Here is a 20,197-nt window from a genome sequence, read left to right as displayed (position 1 = left end):
TCCTGGTGTGATAAACCGAAAAAAATATTTGAAACAAGCTATTACGAGTTATACGTGGCTTCTCTTTTCTCTTGTGTGATCCATTAGTTTTAACAGTTTTATTTACTTAAATGGTTCTTAAGTTGCAATTAGTTGCATTAAAGTAGAATGTTACTAAGTTATCATGGGAAATCCCAAAAATATTTACCTTAAAAGATTCTAACTTTAGTCATGTACGTTGTATGAAAAATATGCGTACAATATTTCAGGTTTCTAAACTTAGCAGATGAGCTGAAATGTAAATCCGCGGTAATATAAATCTATCAATATATTAAATTAATTGAAATCCAACCTTTTAGACGTAAAAGTGTACGAAACTGAAACAGTCCTAATTTTTTTTAAATAGTATTAGTAGGATTATACTCCATTGAACCAGTGTTAAGTCATATTATGTATATTTTTAACAAGTTTATAATGGTAATATGCGATGTCGCACACGCGATCATGTTTGAAATACTTCCGGCTTACTTCGTATATCGTTACCACCGTAATTATTGTAATTCCGTTACATAATAATTGTCCAACTAATTACATGAATGTAATGACGACGCTTGACAGTTCTGACACAGAAAACCAGGCACGTGTCAAGATCATAATACAACTGAGACACCAAACTAACACAGAAACTGTGTTTACCACATTTAGTCTGAAAAAAAAGGTAGGTACGTGTGGATTATTTTTCTAATTAAACTATTAACCTAAATACTCTAACACTATAAGTATGAGCACGAATCGATCAAAAACAAAGTGCTAATTAGTTTAAACAAAATACAGTCACTGCCACTAGAACTCTCGTTTCGAATTCGTTCGAGTTTATGTGATAAGTCTTTGTAAGACTGGTTCCAGCACTGCTTCCGATAAAGATATGTTGGGGATATGTTCGCGGTGGTTCGCGAAGAGTACCACTGACAAGCGGCCGGTCGGCGCGCGAGAGGTGCACTGCTGCGCGCGCCGACCCGCGCTCGCTCGATACCAGCACCGCGCCCCACTCTCCGTTATGCCACCTGTATGGTCCGTCACAACATGCCATGGGTTTTGTCTCCACCATTAAGATTCAGAAGGAAAAAAGGACGCTTCGTACCCCTGGAGTAAGCGCGGCCGCGTAAACCATTGGGTCTGGCAGATGGATTTGAATTCCGGAAATTTACTAAATGCCTGTAGGAATTCTAAGAAATATAATCGTAGTTTTCATTTACGTTGTATGACAAACATCAGTGCGTAGTAGTACTACCTGGTATATGAACATATCATCCTCTTCAAACATTCAAACCAAAAACGAACAAAATAATGTGTAATTTTTTTTTTTGGAATGAGTTTTCAAATAACATAAAATTCATGTTTATCAGTACAAACATTGTCGCCTAGAGTAGTAGTGATCAATGGATATTGTAAAACTGCGCTCATGTAGGTACATTTAAATATATCAGCATCATTATTTAATGCCATCAAAGCACTAGAATGTGTCAATTAGTTACTACCAGTTGTTTATTTATTTAAATATATATCGTGAATGAAGCTGATTTTGACGCTTCATTCAGATAACTGGAACCACTTATAAATGGATTTGGCACGCATTTCGCTGAAGCCACCTGTACGCATTCCATGGCGTCAGTCCAAAAAAGTTTGTGTTTGGCATGGGACTCTATTGTTCAACTCAGTGATAATTGTGTGTGATATTTGAGGGAGAAACTCGGGGGCAATTATTTATCGGCAGACGTAAAAGGGGTTATTCTCAGCACCTGCGCGTTCCATCAAGACCCGCCACAGATTGTGTCGCAGACTCTTTATCATTTTTTGGCACTCGCACATTGTTGGGAGATGAATTTGTCTAGTTATAAATGATTAGCCTTTCGTTTGTTCCCTTAACCTTAACACACTCAATAACGTTGATGCTCAAACAATTAATTAACGCAGAAGATTGATGAAATTCGCTGATACTGGTTTTTTGTTGTGTGTGAGATCAAATAAGAAATTCATTCAAATTCGTGAGCGCAATTACATCCTTACTTATTTTAAGGTACATAGTAAGTGAACAATTGCTTCCACTGTTGATATTTAATTTCCTCGCCATCGAAGTGAAAAGCAGAGTGTAAGACTCGAGCATTAAACCCATTTTCTCCTCGACGAGTCTATCCACCGTGCCTATTGACCGTCTTGGGTAAAATGGCTAGTTTTATGCTCTTGGCGTACAATCTACTATATAAGCCTGTTATTGTTATTAAATGAGTAAATGTTATTTAATATTCCGTGAGCGATGTTCGTTTCTGGTTATGATATATTTTGTGTAGAAATTCTCATAAATATTATTTTGTCCTCTTCCTCGTAGGACAAACGCTTGTACCATTTTTCTTCAATCGTGAGTAAGAAAGGAGCATCATGTAAGATCAACATAATTTCGTACAGCGCATTTACTTCAAGCCCGTTTATAAATATAGATTTGTGGGATCGTAATAGAAAATACCAACTTGTTCTTAATAAAAAAAGGTATTAATACGAAAATTGAAATTTACTACAAAATAAATCTTATTTTTGTAAGTACAGCAGAATTGTATAAATTCTTCCATCTACAAAAACGTCTGAAAAACCAAAAGCCTCATTTGAAAATTCGTCCACTCACTCATATATTCTCGCACGCTCCTTTCCGCTCACTATATTATATAATTGAATTTTTACCCTGCACTTTTGTATACATTTTCATTTCTTTCAAAATTTGAAATCTTCATTTGGATTGACTTACAATTGAGTATATGTACCTACCTACGTACTTGATAATATGGAAATGGAAAAATTAAATACCTAAATAGGTCCAGCTAAAACACCTCCAAAGCGCATCACTAAAATGCCTACACCTGCTCGGCTTATTTTTTTTGTTCTATTTATAACTCTTAGGACAAAGTATTACAAGAGCTATATACAAGGTAAGTAAGTATAAAGTAGTTTGCTCAGAATCGAGAGTCGAATCGATTACACTATGTTTTAAATCAGGTTGTGTTTGTGTCTTTAAACCCCTTTTTTATCGTGCCCAGTCTAAAAGTTACGACTGCAACAGGTACCAATTAAATATTTTAGCGAGGTTGCATACTATTTCGATAATTTAATACTGGCCGTTTTGCTGTCAATATGTGATTTTCTTCTAAAAACGTCAAAGCGCAACTGACAAATACATATTATCAGTGTAGAGTTAGAAATTAAGTAGAATTACTGACTTAGCAAAACACACGGATATCTTTTAAAATAATGAAGATATTCAAAAATAAATGAATTCAACAAACTTAAAATAAAACTAAATAATTGTGGGGTGTCTGAGGTTTTCAGTTATTTAATTAACACCTTGTAGATGTTATTTTCATGATAAAGTTATCTGGTATCACAACGAATTTCAAAAGTCACGGCCATTATTCGTAGACACTCTTGCCTGACAACAAACCGTGCCCCGTTATTCTAGTAACAGTTTATCGTCTTAGGTTACAAACAGCTCACCAGTAAACACTTCATAGGCCTCGCTAACACCTAAACTATTTAGATAGGACCCGTATCGAATCGGTCCCACATCTCGCCAAATGTTATTACAATACAACTGCTTCTTGTTATCAAGTTGAACGATGTGGAATATCAACAAGAATTGATTAATATTGTTTATTATCAGGGGGAATTGTTTAGATGTCGCGTAAGACACTATAATAATGTAGTAATGTAGTGAAGAGATAAACTTTGTAATCTCAATTACTGCACCAATTTAAAAAGTTTTATTCCAAATTAACATTAGTATTTTTTTATTCCACAAAATGTAAATGAAGTTTTTGGAACATAATATACATAATTTATAGAGATATTATAAACATAATAGACGTCTTCTATAGAAAAGTTTTTTTCTAGAATCGCTATCATCGAAAACGATGAGAATGACTATATAAATTCTAAACAGTTAACTAGTATAAAACGGAATCTGGTAAATAAAGCAGCATTAAAAATCTAGAAATTTGATCTCATCTCTGACAGGTTTTACAACCTTTATGACATTATTCAAAGAGGTGTGACGTAATGTTAAATTGACTTGTCAGTCTTTTATTTTTAAGTGGCAAGTCAACTAAATCCCAGTTTTATTGCACGACGGGGATATTCATAATTTACTTAAGTTTCGAACTTGCTGACTCTCTTAGCCCGCTGACATATTTATAGCATTGTAAAGTAGAAATAGAAGGAGGGACGCGGAAGTAGAGCAATAAAACACGATGGAAAAATCTCTAGCGGGCCGTCGAAAGGTATAGGAGCCCTCTAGACATATTTCAATCTTCAAAATGCCTACAACTAACGTGTGAAAATAAAATAAAAAACATAAAATGAATGTTAAATTGAGAACCTGCTCCCTTTTTGAAGTCGGTTTAAAATACAAAAAAATGTGGAGGATACATTATGATCTGGTGATATAATATGATTTTCAGCGAAATTATTGACTAAACGAAGTTTTTTGATCGTGTAATCTACAAATTGGATTAAATAGGTCAGGTTGGATTTATTAACAATCCTGTAAACAATTAATTTATTTATTAATATACCAATTTATTAATATTAATTAATTAATATACTAATTCGATTGCCTATTATTGTTTTCAAACTTTAGGTAATTTGGTTAGTAGACCTTTTCAATTCACACTTAGGCACCAAAAGCTTGATGCTTTAACTTGGAATTCAAGTTGGTTTTGAATTAACGTAACCTGTTTGGGGGTTTTATTTATTCATCTGATGTGGCCGGCTGCCACGGCCGGACAAGTTCGTAATTTATTATGAAGCTTTACATCTTTGTTCAGTGAAATTTACACATAAATGAGTACATTTCTTACATTGAATGCTATAAACAATTAAATTTCGAGTATAGATTTAGGCGTTAGAGTACTTTGCGGAGGTTCATGTTCAAACTTACACATTTGATTTGTTCGTCCGCAATGTAGTGTGTACAAACTAGGAAAACTAGCCACACTTGAATTGAATAATTCATCAATCATTTATTGATTCATGAGAACAGTTAATTTTTCCATGTTTTCTTCGCTTGTAAAATAAAATAATCAAAACAAGCGCAACGGAACCCTTTTAGCGATGATAATGATACAATGCAGAGAAATGTAACGTATCCGGAGTATTATTTTCTTAGTAATAGTGGTTTCAATTGTGGAGATAGTTACAAATATTCGACGCAAGCACGGCTACTTTGCATAGCTTGTGCGGTAATTTGCAGAGGAGCAATTCAATTTCATATATATTTTTATTTTAATTAAGTTCCAAATTCAAATTGTTAGACATTATTCACGCTTTTTTTTTAAACAATCACAATAAATAAAAATTCCATGGCAACCCCGATTTAACCATTTCAATTTCACCTTTCATTTTCATGTTTGCAATGCGAGATCCAAACGCCACCACGGTAATGCAATTTCTGTGTAGATACGAACAGCCGTCACGAATCTCGTTCGGATAAAAAAAGATTATTTTTCATACTGTTAAAGGTTTTTGTCACATTTTTTACGCTCTCGATTCGGGAGACAAAAGATATAACAGACGTCCCACGGTCCCGGACGAATGCCTACGTCGGGGAATTCGTAATTATTAGGTCGCGTAGTAATAAATTGTTAGCGTCGCCCGAATATTGTGGAATGATTCGTTTTTTTTTCTTAATTAAAAGCGATCGTCCTTTGCCGTATAAGTCAAAAAGTATGATTTTTTTTATTGTTTTAATTTACCGTTTATAGCATTATTGTCGTTTACTGGGGGTTGATAATTTAAGACGACTGCTCATAAAGCACATGATTATTTTACTTAAAAGGTCATTGAGTAAAATCGGTTGAAAATACTTTGCTATTAATAGACTTGTCGAAAGAACAAACATAGATTGCAGCGTTTTATAAAAAAACTATGTGGTTACTGAAAATGTTTTAACTTTTCATGTTATATTGAAGCAGGTGACGGTAGATTGATATCTGCAGTCACACATCAAATGTAAAAGTCTCTGGGGAGAGCCATGAAGAGACCCGCAAACGAATAAAAGTAAGCGACATTGCCAAAACAGCTGTTGGCAACTGTTTAGCAATGTAGCTTACTTTTATTCTTTAAGACTTAAAGCTTAAGTAGTCTTAAGGGCACATTGCTCGAAGAACTGCTAGACGAAGGGGCCCTTTTGCCCTTGTGTGAAGAAGACATATCAGAAGCGTAGAAAACAGATCACAGCGCGGGTTCGGTACTCTACAAGACGGATCGACGGTTTCGTAAAGGTCGCAGGAATCCATTGGATGCATACAGCATAGGGTCGGTCATTGTTGCATTATTTGGGGAGATATGGAGTGGAAGACCAGACACTGATGATGCTGATTTAAATGTATATGCTTAGCTATGTTACTTTGTTGACCATACATATATTCAAGACAGCGGCGTCCATATGAAAACATAAGATTTACTTATGGACTTCCGTAAAGTAACATTCGATAAAATAAAAACGATTTAAATATTTCCGCGAGCGTATTCTCTTATCATTCTTGCGATTCCTTCAACCCTCTACCCGAGGGGATAATATCCTAAGCCGTGCGTTATCGCCCCACTGCACTCTGTACTGAGAACATCTGTTTCACAGAAAGCGCGGCGACTTGAGCCAATATAAGGGAAAATTATGCCTCTAACCTCACTGGGTTCACTGGTCAAATGTTACATGAAATTAGATTACGCTTGAACGGCTTTGCTTCAACCGTATTGTCTTTTTGGCAAGGTAAGAAATTGGGTGCGCAAGAACTGAGTCAGTTTTTAAGATCTATCCTACTAATATTACAAATTTAAAAATTTTGATGTGTGGATAACCACACATCCACTTCACCACTAAATACATTTTAGGATACCTACTTTTTTAGCCCGCAAAGTTGTAAAATTCCAACAGGATCGCATTAAAAGTTTTTTTTTTGCTTTCGAAAGCAACAGCTAGTATTTCATATTTTGATGTTCCTCGGTATCGGTCATTTCTGGGGAAAAACAAATGAGTTAAAATTAGGGTTGATTGCTTCAATCTCCTTAGATATCAATAATATATATGCGCAATCGCAGCGACATGTACATTTACCTACATCAATTTTTTTGTTAATTTGTGGTCTGTAATATGCACATTGTGGTTGATGAAAAGGAGCTTAAAAGTCAATTATCGATTAAGTAAATAATAATTGAAAAAAAAACCGTTTCAAAAATACGTTAAAAGTTATATCGTAATTAACCTATTGGTTCATTCACTGAAATTGCCTTACTTATTTATCAAGCCATCGTCTTTAGATTTTAAGAACATACAAAATTAATTAACTTATTCTCATAATTTTCTTTCTCAATTCGGGCTTGATCTATTAATGAATCTTCAGCACATTTTTTCGTCTCATTCCAATGATTAAATTGAAAAAAATAAAATAACAAAACAATGACTTCTCTTTGACTTTGTACATCACATACTCGTTACGTATGCTATGTAACAAAAACCACAGTTCGTCACGACATAAAAACACCTTAATCGTGCAGTCTTCATAGAACCATAATCCATACGAAAGCTCCTAAAATATTATCAATACAAGCCATAGAAGATAATAATGATTTGTTTGCACAAGTACCGCGAAGAGATCGTTAATGGTTGAACGCTCGATTGTTCTGTACAGACGCTCAATCTGGCTTGAGATATTGATTGGATTGTTCGCTACGTTCACAGGAGTAAATTTCACACATGCACCACGCTGTTTACGTAGACATTTTGTTGTTGTCTCCATGTATTTAAGATCGAGAAGTGATAAAGATAATTGTGCTTCTGCAGCTTCTAGTGTTTGCATAATACGCGTATTATCATTGTGATGTCTATAAGAGAACTTATACGTGGACGGCGACTGGTCTGCTTTAAATGCAAATGGTGACAGGTATGAACATGATTACAAATACAAATTTACCCGTGACTGTTGGGTTGGTATAATAGAGTTTTGTACAATATTTTTTCAATTAAGTACTTCATTAAAATCAAGCTCAATGCGAGGCGTACTCGTATATTATTACAAGCTTTTATTTAGTTTCACCTGTCCCGTTCTTTGTCTGTCTGTCGTCTGTCTGGCTGTCCATCTGTCTGCCTGTAATCAAATCTTTCATGTTGAATTCGACCAACTTTCAGTAGTTGGATTGACTTGAAATTTGGTATACTTATGTAAATTGCGTGACAATACAATAATAATGGCAGTGACATCGTGGTAGTCCGGCCAGGATCGTCTCCACAGGACGGAACTCTTCAAAGGTTAATGGCATCGACTTGAAATTCGGTATGCAAAGTAGTCTGGGCCACGATACAAGTACTGTACAGTCAACAAAAAGTACGGTCAGCAAAAACAAGCTTGTATGTTTTTTTTATTTTTTTACCAAAAACTTATTTATATGATAAGTTTCCTATCACTGTACAAGTCATTAAGTACTTGAATTTCCTGGATGATCCTAATCTGTCAATATATTGGTATTTTTGGTAAAAACTACGCAATAATAAATATTATCGCCTAATTTCAAGTTCATAGGTCAATTTAGTGCTTAAAAAGTCCCCTTTTACTGTATTGGAGAATCCCCTAAAAACATTTACGAATATTTCTATGGCTTTGCGTTGTTGACTAGACGTTTATACTGTAAAAGTAGTAGTGTGGCTCCAGTCTTTTGTCTGCAAAACCTGTGTGACAGACGGAAAGAAAGATGCATAGACATGTAAGTAACATATCAAAAATACAAACTGAGACATGGATGCACAGAAAAACCAGAAAAAGAGATCAGCGCTGGGAATTGAACCCAGGTCCTCAGCAATCCGTGCTGCATGCTATAAACCCCTACACCATCGCTGAACAGGAATCTAGACACGAATTTTTCTCATCTCATTTTGCTTTTTATTACTTAAGTAGCGCAGCACTAGCGACATCTATGTTCCGAGAGACGTCACATTCTTTCGGAACTAACCGCTCACCCAGACAAGAGATGTCGCTACTAAGTAATCAAATTATGATTGGCTTTTTGCAGTATTTTTGTATTTTTTTCTGGTTTCACGGGATACCCGTAAAAGTAACAAATTTGGAGTTGAAATAAAAAATACAAAAAGACTCCAAAAAGCCAATCATAATGTAGGTAACTGCCGTAGGGCTCCGCTTTGACTCTTTGGGTACAGAACCCATATTTATAGCCTCGTGAAAAGCAAACGGTCCGACGGAAAAAAAGTAGAAGCTAAATTAATAGCAAAAAGACAAATTCAAGCTTATCAATAAAGAACCGATGACCGGCTAATGCCCCAACTAAGCTTTAAGTACAGCGGTGAATAAATAACGTCAGGCGATTTTATGATGAAGTATCAGAAAACCGTTAAATAATCTTCGTTAAAATTCCGGGGATAAGCAGCTGATGTTAATCACAACACCGATTATGGTTAATGTGACGTCTCATCGGAAAGTTTAATACCAGTAACTTTCAAACCATCGTATGATACTCAGCCGCCACTTGAACATTAAACTTTAAACGCTTGGAACAAGGTTGGGTTTTTTCAATGCATCAATTCAAGAAAAAAGGTCTTAACGTATTTTGGTCTTGTTACGCGATTTCCTCACCCTTTCTCGTAGGGTCTACAGTCTACTATAATTGCTTAACTAGCAAAATATTTTGATTTCCTGCTTTCATAACAAAGATTATCGCATGTTTCAAACTCATAAAGGCTGTGTTCGTGTTTTCTAAATATTTATAATATTTCGCCGCTTTATTAAGACCCTTCCGTCCCGTGCCCTTATTGTTATTATAAGCATTTAATGGAATATCCAACATATGGGCAGGGTTGTTATCAACTACAAAAGGCTACCTACTTATTTTAACGACTAAGCAGTTTGGAAAGTTTACATTAGTTCACAGTACTATTAATTGTAAGTGCCTATGCATAGTTACAACAAGAGCGCGATTTATTTTATCTTCGTAAAACTCAACGTTCTAAATTTAAGACACTCTTCAAAACTAATGTCATGTGCATATCATGTCATGTGCATGTGTGATGCCGTCTGCATCTATTCAAACATTACAAACAGAGACGGCATGACATTTATCCGTCAAATAAATTTAATAAGTGGATGGCGAAACAGGGATTAATTTTCAAATTCTCATGATCAAAATTTGACGTGGGTCTTACGAGGTTAACTCATACTAATCATGTGAATTAATTTGGCTTATTTAAAGTACTGGCCGCTATTAAGCTATAGATTGGGAGCAGTAGACGACAAGAAAGGCCTTTGCTTAGCAAAACATATCAGGCTCATGATAATTAAAAAAAATAAAATCTACGGGTTCATAAGTATTTTAGAAAGTAATAATGTCGTATGTGATCATTAAATGTTATTTTTATCTCAAAAAATCTGCTTTGGAAAAATGCTTTCACAATTTGCAAGGCATTTGTCTAGTATACAAAGATTCTACTACGTAAATCCGTAAACGAAGCTTAAGCGGTATTATCTTGTAGCTTAACACCTGAGCTGCCCCTAGCCCCAAACTGTATACAAATACGCCCCCCCCGTGGAGTCACGGGCGTTAAGAGGCTAAGTTAATCGATGTGCCTGAATAATGGCATTGACACACTGCCACGGGAATACAAAAACTGTTGAAGAATCGATTTACAAAAAGTGATTTTTGAGAGTAGGTACAGGAATATATAATAGAAACTTTACTAAAAAATAAGATAGCCAATATGAAATTGCATAATTATGATGTACGTACTTTAGTATCCGAATTTGAAGGTAAATATATGTTTATGTAACAACTGGAGGTACAGCATATATGATGATGACGATGATGAATTAGAATGAATGATGAATTATTATGTCGCTTACATGATTATTGAAATGTATGTGACTTTTATTAAAATCATAACCATTTCTTAACCAGACAATAAACACTACGATAATGATAACATATAGCAGATACCTACATAGACCTAATTGGACCTAAAAAGGGCGCAAAGTCTACCTATTGTACTTTTCACTTATGATGAGTTCTGTGACACTTGAAAATTTTCCGAATTACGCATACAATGTTCGCAAAATATTTTTTAAAAATAATTTCTATTTTGAAGCAAATAATCAAAAAAATGTAAAACTGTACTTTTTAAAAATATATTATAGCAATATCAGTGTCCATATAATACGATAGTTTTTTTTTTTTAATGACGCAATGTGTGAAACGGAACAGAGTAGTGACGTGACACAACATTATCGGCAATTGCCGCGGTTCATTATTCAATAACATTGAACACTAAGATATTTTAAATTTTTAAACAAAACTTGCAAGATTTTGTAAACACGGCTATTAGGAACACGGCCGCAGCCATCTTGTGCCTCTTGTGGCCAGTGCTTGTCAGTACGAGTGCGTCTGCCTTGTATACGAGTTGAGTTTCCGTTAGATTTTCTTTGCATTGTATTTTTTTATTGTTCTTTTCTGTTATTATTCTTGTTGACTTTTGTTACTGTTTCCCGAAGTTTTTTGTTATTTTTGGCAAAAATGCCGACACGGTCTAAAAAAGACTGTTTTGAACTCCCAGAGTCGGGAGTTTGTAATTCGTTTGAGGGATTATTTCCAGCGAGAACGAGAAAACGGTGGTCCAGTGGGCGGAAAACTGGAAAAATATTATCTTTTAAAATAAAATGCAACTTCTCCAAAAATAGGCACTAAAGAATCTTAGAAAAATCGATAGTTCACTCGATACATGCTACATCTCTAAAACTGTCAAACTTGAAACGTCACAGAACTCATCATAGGTGAAAAATATTATAGATGTACCGATAAAACTAATCAATAACAAAGTAATACTATTCTAAAAAGTACCTAAACGACAGACACATTGACACAAGACAGAGAAACATTTTATATCAAATAAGAAACCAATCGCCATTATAGTCCGTGGTCAAACATAGTTGAGAGTTGACATAAAACCCTCAGATCCAAGTGTTTCACCAGACAAACCTTCCAGGATAAGCGAGGATTACTCGTACAAGTGAGCTTCCCTAAATTGTATATATCCTACGTTATTTTTACTACACAATAAACATTTCAATTATTTGTGCCGGACGCCTTATCAGTGGTCTAATACTCTGCTTTGATTCCATTGCTGGAAGTTGTACGAGAAAACGGTGAATGACGATTCAATATTGTTTTTTGAAGGTATATAAGTAATTAGAACTTAGAACCAATTTATATTACACCAATATTGCTAAAGAAGCCGTGGTGACCTAGTTTCACACACACCATTTAATCACTTCGCAGATTTGTGCCCAATGCACTGGGCTCGCGTGAAACCTACGACCAAATCCCATCCATTCTGAGAGGTGGCCTGTGCCCAGCAGTGGGATATTTAAAAATTTCAGCCTTGTGTCACTTTTTCTGTATCAAGATGAAAAATCATGTTAAAATTATAAAGCAAATCAATTGAGAATCAACTCCAACCTGAAAATAAAGCAAACAATTTTAAATGCCACCTGGCTGTCATTAAAAAAATATTTTATGAAAACACATTCAATTCACTTCAGTATTTAATAGCCGAGAAAATGTAATTGCCATGTGAAAGGAAATGAAATCATTGATTTGAGTGAAATACGGCAATTGAAAATCGAAGCGCGTTTGTAAAGCATTTATCGATAACGCGATATTCGCGCCAGCTAGTGTCGTGGAACGGAATCTCGTTTGACACCGCAAAGCAACAAGTATAGTGATGTCACGTTGTGCCAATTGCGGGGCGCCTACAATAACTACTATGGTACAGTGATTAGGGTTGCCACATGTAAAAACAAAAAAAAAGTTATAAATAATTTGTGCTGGGAATAATATTGGTAAAGTTGGCGTACTTGTAAAGATATCATGAAATACCATCTTTTTAGACTTTATGCCTTTTACAAGAAAGTAGGTGACTTTTTGATACACATTACACAGATAATTTTTCATTCAAGCTTCGTGCACTACGATAGTACATGAAACCTTGTAAAACATTATCCCTGTAACTTTAATTCATATTATCGTCAATTTAGTTAAAGCACCTGAATTTAAGTTCTCGAATGAAGACCGCGAATCGGCAAGCGCAACGTAGGACATCCACCAGCAAGATGGGCAACCTGGATAATATGCCCAAAAATGGACGTCCTACGGCTGAGGTATTTAAATCCATGTGTCTTAGAAAAACCTTCGTTGTATTAAAATAAATTTACAGTTCCGACAATATTTTTCACTATCTGTCAGCCCTAACTACACCTTAGACAGTTTACCGTGGCAGATAACGGCTTTGTAAACGCGAGTGGGTTTTACGGCACCGTATTGTTGACAGGCGCAAGTTCCGGTCAGATAAACCGGACATTAACCGTAACCGGTGACATGTTGTCAAGTAACTAGTCAACTGTGTTGCCCGACTGCTTATTGTATTTTGGCCAGACATTTATTTCTAGAAATTGAACTTATGTAACGCAATTACCCAAATACCCTTAACATTTGGATGATGCGAATTAGGGTCGTCGATGATTAATCTTTAATTAATTTACAGTTGCGCGGCCCCGAAACAACAAAACTGACACATGACATTTCTCGCACTTTTTAGGGTTCCGTAGTCAACTGGGAACTCTTATAGTTTCGCAATGACTGTCCGTCTGACTGTCTGTCCGCGGCTAAGCTCAGAGACTGATAGTAGTAGAAAGCTGTAACTAGGTATGAATATAAATATTAGTCATGACGACAAAGTAGTAAAATTAAAATTAGGGTACCTACTTCCTATACAAGTAGAGTTACTTGTACCCTGATTTTAATTTACAAGTAACTCTACTTGTATGGGAAGTAGGTATCCTAATTTTAATTTTACTACTTTGTCGTCATGACTAATATGTATATTCATATATTATATATATTCTTGGTTTGACTACAAAAACGTGGTGAAATATTCTTTACCAAACTTAATTATTTCTAGCGCAACAAAATCTAGTTTTGAGTTCTTTATTTTTGCTTTTGTTACAATTATATTTACTAGAAAGATTCATAATTTTACTAACAAATTTTAAGTGTGTTAAAATAAAGATGATTGCAATAAAATTATAAATGTTAAAAAAACACACTTTAGAAAAGCTGAGATTTCTTCGTAAATATTATAAATTTGACCATCGTGCATAAAACTTTACACGCCCGCTTTTACGACGTCTCCAATAAAAAGAGAGTGATTTCGTTTAAGTGATAAAACCGTCGTAGCTTTGCTCATAGACCGACCGAAAGATTGAAACTCCAATTAATTTGGCAAAGTTACGTTTATTGATAAGAAAAAGCACAACGAGGCGTGCATTACAATTAAAAACGTATCTGATCTAGCGCTAACAGACGTTTATGAATCATGTTTTTAGCATCTTCAAGGAGCCTTCAAGGAGGCTCTAACTTTTTATGAATAAGGCTGTTAGTAAATAAGGCTAATACAGCATTCTTTTCACTAAGCCTCGAAAGGGTATTTACCATTTAATTTCTGAAGCAGTCCACTCTAAAAATATGTGCAAGAACAATACCTATTGACTTATGTATTTGCTGCACTAACCGGCATGGAAGTAATTAATATGCGGGTAAACAAATAAAAGGAAATCGCGTGACGGCGCGCGCCGGCCGTAAGTTCGACCGGCGGTAAAACCGTTTCACTTCATTTGACACTCAATGCCGTGTGAAACTAAACAGCTAAAGCGCTCAGCAATCATTGGGTTCTGATGACTCCATTAGAACATTATTATCGAAAAAGTGAAAAAAATCGTAATCAGATTTGAACTTTTTCTGTGGACATCCCTTACGCGAGTACTGCCTTTTCGCAACGTAACGTTTGGCAACCTGTTTCATTTCGTAACTTGTCACTTCGCAAACTTTAAAACTGTAAATATTTCAGGATTTATTTCAGGGCCATCGTGTAGAACCCTTTAGGTTAGGTTAGGTTAGTTTTATAAAAATCCTGAAATATTTACAGTTTCAGAAATATTAAAAAGTTGGGAAATGAAAAGTTGCAAAATGAAACAGGTTGCCAAACGTTATTCGCCGAAACATTTGACGCATATTGTCCTTGCCCAAAATTGTGTTTTATATCTCAATTATTGATGTCGTAAGAGTAAACCCTCTCATATTGTCCTTGCCCAAAATTGTGTTTTATATCAGTCAATTATTGACTGATATAAAACACAATTTTGGGCAAGGACAATATGCGTCAAATGTTAAAAATATAGGATCAATTTTGCCGCTTTGGTAACTTAGTTAGTAAATCTAAGAACTTATAGGTTCATATCAGTGATTGGTTTTTCAAGCGTTTCATACATTTTAGTGACTTTTTTGTAGTTTGATATACATTTCGGGCTATAATTTTCCACAAAAATTTTTAGTGATTCCCGAAAGAATAAGGTGGCAACACTTTAGGTTTAATTTTAAAGATAGTGTTCTATGATGATCGAAAGTACACACATAATAGTTAGTTAATTACCAGTTATTATCCCCAAACAAATGGTATGGCAGATAGAGCGCTTGTATCGAGACAGTGGCTCTGATGTGCCTCAGCTATTAAAATAAGAGTTAAAAAAACTAACTGACGTTAACAATATTCATTTCGCAAGAAAAAGCTATTTTCTTATTTGCAAAATTTAACAAGAAAAACATCTATTCTGTTATTCATTCAGAGAGAACCTGCCAGTTGTCATTTGAAAATAATGTATAGAGCTCTTTCAAAAACATTTTTACATTTGATATGCGTAAATATTTATATGGATAATGGAATATTAAGCATCTTTGGTAAGGAATTTAATTTTCATTGTACTTTGTTTAGGTAATAAATACGGGGAAGGTCTGAAATAACGGGAACAATTCACGCATCGTAAATGTTTTTGTTTTTGGTAGCGACAGTTGGTTCGTTGTTATCGAATAATAATTTAAAGAGTTTTCGGTAACATTATATTCGTAAATGGAAACAAAACACGGCGTTCCACGTAAACGCTTAAAAAAAAGAAGGTTCTTATAACAATAGTTTTGTTTTATTTCATTGTAATTAAGCGAGTGTGTACACTGTTTATTTCCAAGCACGCACAGTAACAATTCAATTACATAAAAGCTTTTAAAAAAGGAAGTAAAAGATGCGCAGAATTTATATAAAGTAATAAAATGTAATGCATACATTTATTCCATTAGCCATTATTGCACAAATTATAAAGTTTTGCATAAAATCTGATTACATGGTAAATCTGATATAAGGTTTGATTATTTTGAGAACACATTATATCAAAATACATCGTATTTTTGTACATCAGCCCATTTTCACCAAAAGTATGGAAAATATTAATCTGGTTATCAAGAAGTAGCTCATCAAAAATAAATTACAATGCTGTCGGTTAAGAATAAAAGACCTAGCTCAGTGGGCCTATCGTTATTTAAATTAAAACATAATAAAACGGTGATACTAACTTTAGCAAAAGGAAATGAACTCGAGTTTCCTTTAAGAAATTCAGAGGACTTTTTTTGAGAGAGTATTACAGCCTTTGGCATAATAACACTTACAGCGGCCATGGCAACTTAACCGGCGGAATGGCAAGAAACAACGCAATTAAATTTTTCGGGTAGGACTTACAAGTTGTCGAAAATTCTCGGCGTCTTTCCCTCTGTATATTGCCACAATTCTCGTTTAAACGGGATAACGAACAGATAAAGATATAACTGATAAAAAAAGATGGTCGCATTTACCGGCCGTTGCTGGTCAGATTTCAGTTAACGAGTCTATTTTGTAAGAATAAATTTTAATTTATCTATAAAGCATCATTATAATATTGAACCGTACCCTGCATTATATTTGAGTGTCTATTTGATAAAAATATTGAGACAATTTACCTATAAGATTCAAAGGCTGAAATGTTTATTGTCTCCGCATTGATACAAACATTACAAATACAGTTTTCAATAATTCACGGTTAATTACATTAAACGTGTTTGCTACGAGACGTAGAGCGTAATTATCTTGAATGAACTCTTGATATTACAACACATCTATCAAATTTCATTAGTGGATTTGATGTATCTAACATCGAGTATGCCTAACAGAAGGTTCATCAATATACTTAACGTTTACACTGCAAGCTACACGCATTTCCAATGGCAAGCACTCCGATCCGATCTCGATTGCCTGTAGTAACTTATGATTAATTTACACAATGTTTCCAGAGATTGACAAAGTTTCACATAACCTCATCATTTATTTAATAACTAAATGACTGCGCTTATAAAATCTTGCAAAGTTTAACAGTAATCTCGACATTTTCCGTCATGTCGCACCATATTTGTTTCCAACTCCATTCGTCAGCTCTTTGAAGTTCCAACTTTTGAGATGTTGTTGCTGTACCGACACAGTGCAAATTGGCAGATTTTTGCGGACCGTTTTAAAAGCGTGCGGTTTTTAATTGGTGGTAAAGTAGGTAGGTACTCGTACAGTGACTGTGACAGAACGAAATGTTCTTCGGTTTCAAAATTAAATCTTCTATTATGTGACGGACAGGTATAAATCACCTTGTTACGATAGCGTAGCGCAGTGACGATAGGGTAGCGTAGTGACTTTGTTATGATATATAATACATCTGCTGATGTATTATATATCATAACAAAGTCACTGAAATAAAAAGAATGTTTAATCTGCGAATATACTTAGGCGTTGCCATACAAAATCATACTTAATTGATTGTAAGGACATCGTATGATTTGCTTCAACAGCTCAGAGCTTATTTTTAAGAGTATTTTTACATTCAAAGAGTAATATGTATTTATTAAATTACCAAGCTACTCACGATTACACAGTGTGTTTTTTAAGGGAGGTTAAAGTAACATATTTCTGTAACTATCATTATAACAAAATTGTAATTGCCAGCAAGGTATAAAGTAAATTGACAAGTAAGTGCAATGACAGCCGACACATACTTTTATTATTACTTGATAATTTTCTTTGCTGTAAATTGCTGGCAATTATCATTTTGTTAGAAAGTTAAAAAAGTCTGAATTTTAGTTTATTAATTAAATTGATGTCATGATTAATTTTCATAAATACGTTACTTTAACTTCCTTTAAAATAAGCCTGGCTGCCGGTAACACACTGTATGTAAGTTGGGAACGATCCGACTAGTTTCGGTCTTTTCCGAAGATCTTTTACATAGATAAGTGCGTTTACGGTTGCGTTTAATCAAATACGAGAACTTAAGTAATATAAGTAAGGAATTTAACCGGAAGACGAGGCGTTGGCAGGCCTCCTACCAGGTGGACTGACGACATCGTGAGAGTTGCGGGAAACCGGTGGATGCAAGTGGCGAGTTGTCGTTGTGGCGGTCTAAGGGGGAGGCCTTTGTTCAGTAGTGGACGTCTTCCGGCTGATGATGATGATGATGATAAGTAATATAATTTATCTTTACAATTTAGGTACAATATTTGTTAAAAGTTTAACTCAATTAACACAGGCTAGCGGATAGACTAATTGTAACATGGACTTTGTAAGCTCACTCTGTACACTTCGAAGTCTTTATTACGTTGAAATAGAAACTGTTTTCATTCAGCAGAGCAAACTAAATGAAGCAAGGCTGTGCTTGACTGACGCCAGTCCCTTAAGTTTCAATGCCACTTGAAAATTGGCTTTAACTGAGACTTCAATTTATTTATTTAACAAGATACGTATTAGATTGGAAGATTGAAATCTACGATCAGATTGGTTTGCGAATTGCTGCGAAACCTGGACGGATTTATTATTATAAAATATAAAAATAATTATAATTTATGCAGCAAACAATGAAAATTAACATAGGAAAGTACAGTTGTAACCATGTGTTTTGAAATTAGAATTATTGATAAAAAAATTACTTACAGTTCATAATGCATTAAAAATTAAACTCCTATTTCATAAAAAACTAAAATGAAAAAAAGGAACTTTAAAATACCAGTTCCATATTATAATTATATAATGCGTTATTTCTATATATGTCGCGGCCATAGTACCTAGATGCTCCATATTTTAAAGGGAGTTACTATTTATTGCGATTTGTTAATTTAGGTTGATAAATGCAAATAACGTAGTTTATTTTAACTTAAATATGGGTCTTAGCTTTCAAAATATAGAAGCCAAAAGTTAAGCTATAAAATAATACTTCGCCTATCAGAATATTGGCCGCAGTAACTGAAAAAGTAATTCCGCGTCTATCCCCAGGGGAACTGTCCTATTTCGTGAACGGGGTTTCGCACATTAGTGAACAGATAATTCGTATCCGCCGATAATATTATGGAAGAAACATAACATAACTTAAATTTGTACTCTCGTTAGCAACATTTCAATAAACATGTTGAATATAATGGATTTACTTTATTCATCTTAACAATAAAGAAAAAAAATACACTTACGGGATGTGCAGCCAAAATGGTATCCTCTCAGTAGTGCACATGTGTGTTACTATTACGTTATTATGGGCATTGTACAAGATTTTAGTTAGGGTTCAGTATCTAGTGGGACACAAATGGGACCCTATTACTAAGCTTTCGCTGTCTGTCTGTCTATCTGTTTGTCAGAGGTCTTTATCTCTTGAACCGTCATACGAAAACACTTGAATTTTACACAGAATGTCGGTACTTTGGACGTCCTAATAGGTATTTATAAACACCGTATTTCGCTATCGATAGCAGCTGTTAATCAATAGATGTTACTAAAAAGAGATACTACGAGTATCAAGCACAATCAAATATGTAATACTCCAACCATGTTATTAAATCAGTTGAGCGACCAAAAAGCCCGCGTCACTTACATTAATATTGCACGACGTTGAATTTGACATAGGACATGCGGAACTATTGTTAATTATTAAAATTGTAAAAAGCCACTAAATTTGTATAAATTATAACTCGTGTTTCCTTTAGTAAACACTGCGTCGTGACAGCTCCTAATTTCTAAAAGTTATCAAGTAACTCTTTAGAATAAAAACAAAAATTTGATACCTAACCTAATAACAGGTCATTACGGGATGTTGACGTTATTTTCAGTTCATTTCATTTTTCATTAATGCATTCCCGTTATTTCGACGTATTTACATGCATCATGATCAGGGATAGACATCGT

At 34.6% G+C, this 20,197-nt stretch overlaps 1 protein-coding gene across 7 annotated transcripts in view; it reads right to left on the bottom strand.

Moving 5' to 3' along the window:
* Positions 1-20,197, bottom strand: part of unc-13 — a 382,374-nt gene that overhangs the window by 76,988 nt on the left and 285,189 nt on the right. For 4 of the 7 annotated variants that reach the window (XM_074104217.1, XM_074104219.1, XM_074104221.1 and 1 more), the window contains exon 1: positions 752-956. The exons of 2 other annotated variants lie outside the window; for them this stretch is intronic. The gene's annotated coding sequence lies outside the window, so the exon portion shown is untranslated. Of the gene's footprint in view, positions 1-737; positions 957-20,197 lie in introns of those variants that run through there. One more of the 7 variants, XM_074104218.1, reaches the window with a different exon arrangement.

Source organism: Choristoneura fumiferana, chromosome 21 (genome assembly GCF_025370935.1).
Source record: "Choristoneura fumiferana chromosome 21, NRCan_CFum_1, whole genome shotgun sequence".
NCBI lineage: Eukaryota > Metazoa > Arthropoda > Insecta > Lepidoptera > Tortricidae > Choristoneura > Choristoneura fumiferana.
Note: the sequence above shows the minus strand (reverse complement) of the source record. Positions and strands in the feature narration are given on the sequence as shown.